Source organism: Elephantulus edwardii, unplaced genomic scaffold (assembly GCF_000299155.1).
Source record: "Elephantulus edwardii isolate Elephantulus edwardi_28Jun2011 unplaced genomic scaffold, EleEdw1.0 scaffold00018, whole genome shotgun sequence".
In the NCBI taxonomy this organism is placed as follows: domain Eukaryota; kingdom Metazoa; phylum Chordata; class Mammalia; order Macroscelidea; family Macroscelididae; genus Elephantulus; species Elephantulus edwardii.
Genome location: NW_006399768.1, coordinates 30,022,737 through 30,030,649, shown reverse-complemented (window position 1 = coordinate 30,030,649; position 7,913 = coordinate 30,022,737). Strand labels below are relative to the sequence as shown.

Here is a 7,913-nt window from a genome sequence, read left to right as displayed (position 1 = left end):
AAAGAAGACCCTATAGGATATGGTAAAACTGCCTTATAGAATTTCTTGGGCTGTAGTCTTCTGACAGTGGATTAACAAAGTGGCTGAAAACATTGGTTAAGCCTGGCAGAGACCGAAGATAAGGTAGAATAGAGTAAGGTTTAAATCTGTTCCTAAGATCGTTAAGATTCATAGTCAAGCAATAATCTTTTCGGGAGCAGATCACTAGTTCTTTTTTTTTTTTTAAGAGTTCAAAGTACTGACCTTTCATTAGCAGTTGAGGGCTTTCAACCAGGGCTACTGAAAATACCTTATGTTCAGTATATGATGAGTATTCAGTGAATACTTAGTGACTGAATTAATTGTAACAACAAAAAATGAACAGAGCTGACTCAGATGCCAACCAACCACATTGACATTTTAACAGAGTGAATTCAGAAGGTAAGGGGTTCAACTGTGAATATGTTCATATTTGTACACTTAACAGTATTTTTCAGTCATTTAACATTTAGTCACTTTCATGTCACTAATTAAGCAGGCCAGTTGTGTTAGTTCAGAGTATGTATTAACTGATGTTAGTATCACTATGAAAGTAAAGTTAGAATCTCAGTTGATTCCACTCCAAATTCTTTTGCTTCAATTCTTTAAAAGTTCTTTCACTTTCCTTTTGCCTGATTGCACAGAAAGCATTACAATCAGTTTTACTCTGTACTCTATCCTGTGCTTTTGAAACAGTAAGTCATCACTGCTCCTTTGAAATCAACCCTCCTTTGAGATTACCCCACCTCAACAATGCTGCTGTTGCTTGGGGAAAAGCCTTTAGAATAATTATTCCACTACTATTGCTAATTCGTTGCATGGTGTGATTTTTCTCAATACCAGTTAGGGATGTGACTTGGTTATTTTAGCATTTTGAAATGAAAGTATGCCTATGGGAGATTTATTTTCTCCGCCATTCTTCTTTCCATATAGTGGAAATACTTTTCCCTTTGAAAATAAATGCATGACCTTATAAAGATCCAAAGTCAACAACAACATGCTAATTGCACAGAAAATTTTCTTAGAAAATTTGTCACATTTTTGTGAAAGTGAAAGATGCAAATAAGATATATTAGTCACCCTGTAACAGTAGATTGTTGTGAAAAATGATTTAACAGTATAATAATTTTAAATGTATGAGTTATATCACAGTACTATGTGCTACTTTTTGCACACAGGATTCCTTATGTGTATATAATGGCAATCAAATAATATTCTCTTAATAACTTTAATTTGGTGATCCTTTGTCTATTTTGTAGTAAATTGCTATTATTTTTTAGGTTTTATTTCTTTATTAAGATGTGTGTCTATGAAATAAAATCCTTTTGGGGGGAGGTGGAAAAACCAAAACTCACAATAGAAAAAATTTGTCCGGGCTACAGCTGAACTAAGAGAGTATATTTACATAATTGAAAACTTCTGGATATTTCACAATTTGCCTTTTGATACAAAATGATCTATTAAATTTGCAATTTTGGGTTCTTGATATTGAAGTCCATAGGACAAGCTAGAAAGTCCAAGTTTCTAAGCTGAAATCCAAGAGGGATTATTTGGATTTTGAATAAATTTTCCTTGTCTAGGAGGTAGCAAGGTGTTCCGGTGGCCTAGTGGCAAGAAGTTATGCTGCAATCCCACTGGAACACTGTTCAAGGCCACCAGCTGCTCCTGGGGAGAAGACTGGGCAGTCTCTTCCCATGAGATTAGTGCTTCTGAAAACCCGCTGGAGGGTCAGCTAGGGGTCATTTTCACTCCACTGTACACGACAACAAGTGCCCACCTTTTGGGCAGCTTCTTTCTCTTCATGATGAGCCTGTAGAAATGCCACAGCTTGGAGCAGAACAAATCTAGCGACTCTAGCACGTACAACAGAGTTGTTGATCTCCAGCAGCATCCCTTTAATCTTTCCAGCGAGGGTTGAATACAGTGCTTGGATGAGCAGGAACATTCTCCCAGCATCTGCTGCTATTCTATTCTGCTATTGTGGAGGTAGTTAGCAGCTCCTTACCCTGCGCACAGACTGCAGCCTCTGGGGGCTGCAGGCGCCATAGCACAGAATGAGGGCTGCGGATGCTGGATGCGAATTTATGTGGTGCCATAGCCCGGAGGAGCAACCGCAGCTATCACAGCCTGAGGTGCTAGGTTTTGCACAGCTGTGGGTACACCTGCAGACTGGCAGCTATCAGTCAGCCCTTGCTGGGCAGCACCAGCCCCACCAAAGTCCATAGCCAAGTGGTCTGGGCGCTCAGACCCAGTTGGAACCAGATGGCAAAGAGGTGAGCGTGGGCCGGACTGAAGTACAGTGCTTGGCACTCGTTGGAAGCCTTGAGATCTCACACCTTGTTGCCAGTGTGGATTAGGCCTCATCTGTGCTAGCTGGTTTGGTGGAACGGGGAAGTGCTACCAGAGCCTGTGGAAATACAGGCACAAATCAGCCACCAGCTGCAGGAAGAAACTGGTTTGAGATGGCATTGGCAAGGAGTGCTCTCAATCCTGCCACACACCACATATACTGGTTGGTCAAAAGAGCATTTTTTCTTCTTTCCTCTTGGCTAGAGCAACATACAGCGATTTAGAGTCCACAGTCTAGCCATTCATCTTGGTAACTGCTTCTGCTGCCTCTTCCGGAGATGAGAAGCAAACAAAACCAAACCCTTTGAGTCTCCCATCCTCCAGCCTCACCTTAGCACTGGTGATTGGCAAAAAAGAAAATTCTTTTTTTTATCATCAAAATTCTTCCTATAAAGATTCACACCTTGGTAGGGACTAATTCTCTTCTATTTCAGCTGCTCAACTTGCCATTTTAACTCAGCCTGTCTTTCAACTTTTTTCTGTGCAGGGCCTGCAGAGAGGACTTTCCAACCAATTTCTTTTCCATTCATCTCTTCCACAGCTTAACCAGCATCGTCATGTTTTTCATAATACACAAAGACAAAGCCTTTAGATTTCCCAGTGGGATATCCCATCACCTTGATACTTAGGATCTTACTAAACAGCTCTTTCGGACTGTCATCATCCACATCTCCCCTGCTGTTCTTGATGTAAACATTGGTAAATTTTTTGGCTTTAGCTCCAAGTTCAGCCTCTCACTCTTTAGGAGACTTAAATCTTCCCACAAACACTTTGCGGCCATTGAGGAGCGCGCCATTCGTCTTCTCCATAGACTTGTCAGCAGCCTCTTGAATCTCTAAGTGGACAAAACCCTTAGAACCATTCTCATCACATACCACTGTGCAGGACAAAAGATTTCCAAAATCAGAGAAAGCATCATAACGTGACTTATTACCTGTTGATTTGTCAGAGTTCTTGATGAAGACATTTCCCACACCAGATTTTCTCAGAGAGGGTTCTCTCTTGTGACCACCTGATTTGGATTGGCTTTCGCTAAATCACTTCAAAGTTCATGGTGTTCAGGGCCCACTGAGCATCAGCTGGCTGCTGGAAAACTGTTATTTATTTTTATAGCGTTGCCTTGATGCCACCTATTTAGAAGAAACATAATTAAGTTGTTCATCCTCCACTGCTGGTAGTTCTCTCCACTAAGTGATTTTTCCAAGGAATTATTTAGTATCTTTAGAGTGATAAAAACTTGGAAAGGTTCTTCTCAAGGATATGATTGTGGCTTTTATTAAATGTCACTGACTCGTAGTGACCTTATGAACCACAGATCTGAACCTTGCCCTATCCTGTGCCATCTTCACTATCTCTCCAAGGTTCAATCCCTTTTTTATAATCAAGGTGCCAATCCATCTCGTTGAGGGTCTTCCTTTCTTTTTACATCCTCTAACTTACCCAACATAATGCCATTTTAAGGACTGGCCCTTCCTAAAAACATATCCAAAGTATGTGAAACAAGGTTCCACCACCCTTGCCATCCTTCTCTAAGAAGAAACCTGGTTGCACTCCTTTCAAGATGAACTTGTTAATTCATGGGATATTCGGTACTCTTCACTATATCACATTTCAAATGTATAGATTCTTATTTGATCATCTTTATTAAGGGTCCATTTTTCAGACATACAGAAAGTAACTGAAAACACAATGACTTGGATCAAGTGTACCTTAGTCCTTAGATTAATAAGATTGTTCTTTAGCACATCAGAGAGCACATTTGCTCTTTTGCACTTTAACAGTATATTTTCAGAATGCAGTGCATCTTTTTCCATTTTTACTGTCATTACCATGATAAAGAATGATAAAAAATAAATTTAGTGCAGAAATTGGCTCAGTTGTTGTACAGTAATGACTTGTATGTTGGTATGATGATGAAAGCTATACTACTAGTATTGCTAGTATACTAGCAAGGTCAGCCAGGTTTCAGCAGAGTTTGCAAGCTAAAACAGACTAGAAATCAGGAATAGTGTCTACTAATCAATCAGCCAATGAAAACCGTATAAGCAGCTCTGAGGCATTTTCTGATATAATATCCGAAAATGAACTTCTCAAGTTGTAAGGCACTGAAAATACAACTAGGACATTTGGGCTGTTTCCATACCCTTGCAAAGGTGAATAATGCTGCTATGAACACTGGTATACAAATCTCTATTTGTACCTCAGTTCTAATTTTCTTGGTGTATATTCCAAGCATTTGGATAGCTGGCTCATATGGGATTTCTATGGTCAGCTTTTTGAGGAAGTGCCAAACTGCTTCCAGAGTGGTTGTACTGTTTTTCAATCCCACCAACAGTGTATAAGAGTTTTTATTTCTCCACATCCTCTCCAACATTTGTTACTTGGTGTCCTGTTGAACTTTGCCACTACTCCTGGGTGAGATAGTATCTCATTATGGTTTTGATTTGCATCTCTCTTATTGCAAGTGATTTTAAGCATTTCTTCATGTGTCCATTGGTCATGCTAGTATCTTCCTCTGTCTTTTGCTTATTTTATAATTGTGTTATAAGTTTGGGTTTTTGGGCTTTTTTTTCTTGTGGAGGCTCTGTAGAATTCTGTAAATTTTTTATATCAGACCCAGTCTGAAAAGGTAATGCCAAATGTTTTGGTTTTTTTCCCCCCAGTCAATAGGTTTTCTTTTCACTCTGTTAGACTGAGAAACTATAGTACACCGTGAAGTGCTATGCAGAATACAGCAGCAATGATTTTGAAAATTACTACTTAACTTGAGAGGATCTGGAGAGAAATATGCTAAGTGAGCTAACTCAGCCCCATAAGGACAAGTACTATATAAAACCATTATTGTAGAAATAGATAACTAGTAAACCGAGGATACGAGTATCCAAGGTGGGGGGAGGTAGGAGCAGAGGGGTGATGATAAGGTTAATTATAAGGTCACACAATTTGATGAGTAGAAGAATCTGTGGGTAAAGTAAATGGAAACGATCTGATGTGAAAAACCATGTATACAAACTTTGTAAGTAAATCAGTATAGTTTTCAAGACTTTTAACTGTTGATTGACCTTAATTTGCTGTAATGGCATGATTTCAAAATGACATGAAACAGCTACAAACATGCATTTTCCATTAATAATTGTAAAATGGAATATGCTATGTGAAATTGGGGAAATTAAAAGTTATAAAAAATGAAATGAAATGCATAAAGATAAATATTCTGGGCAGAAAAGAGCTGGTACTGACTATATTAAATCAGAAAATCTTATGAACTATTATGTCAGAAATTACAACATGAAGAGACGTAGTGTCACATTTGTAGTAAAAAGTAAGATGCAAATATGTATTCTGTAGTTCAGTGCTAACAGTGATTGCATAAAGTCAACACTTGTACAAAGACCTATTGATAAAACTGTTGTTCAAATTTATATACCAACTACTACAGCTAAAGATAAAGATATTGAGATTTTCTACCTACTTTTATAGTCTGAAATTGACTCACTATAATAATATTATAGTATGTTAATAATTACTAGTGATTGGAATGCAAAAATTGGAGACAAAGAAGGATTAGTAGTTAGAAAATACACTTATAGTAACAGAAATTATGCTGGAGATAGCATGATAGAATTTTGTGCAACAAATGATTTATTCATTACAAATATCCTCTAAAAAACATAATTAGCAACTGGATACATTCTTTTTGGAACTCATGATGCACAGAAGATAAATTGGCTATATATGTGGAAAGGCACCACACTAGAGTTGGTCAGAACAAGACCACGGCTGACAGTAATGAAAAAGAAATTCTCAATGGTTCATATTCAGGTTTGAGTCTAAGCTAGAGAAAATTAAAACAAGTGAATTCTTGTGCAACCTTGAATATTGTTGCTGTTGTTGCTCTGTACCTTTGAATTGCCTGAGACTCTTAGCAACCCTGTGTACAATAGCTCTGAAGCCTGTCCTGTACTGAGCCATTCTCACTGACTCCTGCAAGCCTACCGTCAATTACTGTGTCAATACATCTTACCTGAGGTCTTCCTCCCCAGCATTGTCTCTCCACACTTCCAAGCATGGTGTCCTTCTCCAAGAACTGATCTCTCCTGGCCATGTGCCTTAAGTAAGTGAAACAGAGCTTCAATACACTTGTCTCCAAGGAGAGACTTAATTCCATCCTCTCAAGGACTAATCTATTTGTTCTCTTGGCAGTCCATCGTATGCTCAATACTCTTCTCCAGCACCACAACTCAAAGTCTGTGATTTTTCTTCTATCCTCTTAGTCATTGTCCAGCTCTCTGATATATAGCAAATAATTGCAAAGACCATAGCCTGATCAGGTGCACCTTGGTCTCTAGACTGGCATCACTGTTCTTTAGCATTTTGCAGATGCCTTTGACAACAAACTTTCCAAATGTAATTCATCTTGACGGCTGGTGCCAAGAACGTTGGCTGTGAAAGCAAACTTAAATTGTTAATGAGCTCAATCTCTTCTCCATCTGTCATGGTACTTCCAATTGGTCCAGTGGTGAGAATCTTTGTCTTCTTGATGTTTAGTTTTAGTCCATATTGAACATCACAGTCCTTGACCTTCTGCAGAGGCTTCTGCTCCTCCTCAGTTTCAGTCAACAAAGTTGTGTCGTCTGTTTAATGCAGGTTGTTGGTGAGTCTTTCTCCAATTCTGATGTCACATTCCTCCCCTTAAAGTTCAATCTTTAATATATGCTAACTGAATTTTGACACCATTTCCAAGAATATGATTAATTCATTGGACATTAATTATAGGAGACTAGATGAGTTGTAAGATGACATTAAGAACATCATATATGATGAAAGTAAAGAGTAATTAAAAAGTTATAAAATAAAACACAAAAAGAAGGATATCAAAAGAGACTCTGAAGTTTAATGTAGAACAAAGAGTAGCTAAAGCGAAAGAAAAATTATGCAAAAGAGCTGAAAACAAGATAATTTGAGAAGAGCTAACAAAAAATTATCATAAAATCTGCAAAGACTTGGAGTCAGAAAAATGAAAAAGAAGGATATATACAGTATTTCTTAAGTGGAGGAAACGGAGGGATAAATATTGAAGTCTTAAATTACAATGATGAAGGATTCTATGAGCAAAATATGATTGAAGTATGAAGCATCAAAAGAAAATAGATGGAATATTAAAAACACTGAGCCAAAAAGAACTGATTGTCAATCACTTCAGATAGTAACATATGCTCAAGAACAAATGGTACTGAAGAAAGTCCAAGTTGCACTGAGGAATTGACACAGTACCAACCGAAGTGTTTCAGCAAAGAGATGCAGCCCTGAATGCACCCTTCAGTCTATGCCAAGATTTTTAGAAGACACTAACCTGGTCAAAAACTGGAAGAGATGCATATTTGTTCTCATTTTAAAAAAAAAGATTATCCTCCAAGATACCGAAAAATAACAACAACATCACATCTAATCATCACATGTGAACATCACGTGAAAGTAAAATCTTGCTGTGGCTAATTTAAAAAAAAATGACTGAAGGAGTATACTAACAGGAAATGGCTGGAAAT

At 38.0% G+C, this 7,913-nt stretch overlaps 1 pseudogene; it reads right to left on the bottom strand.

Moving 5' to 3' along the window:
• Window positions 1-1,750: 1,750 nt before the first annotated feature.
• On the bottom strand, window positions 1,751-3,814 carry LOC102872497 (annotated as a pseudogene).
• Between the last annotated feature and the right edge of the window lie 4,099 nt (window positions 3,815-7,913).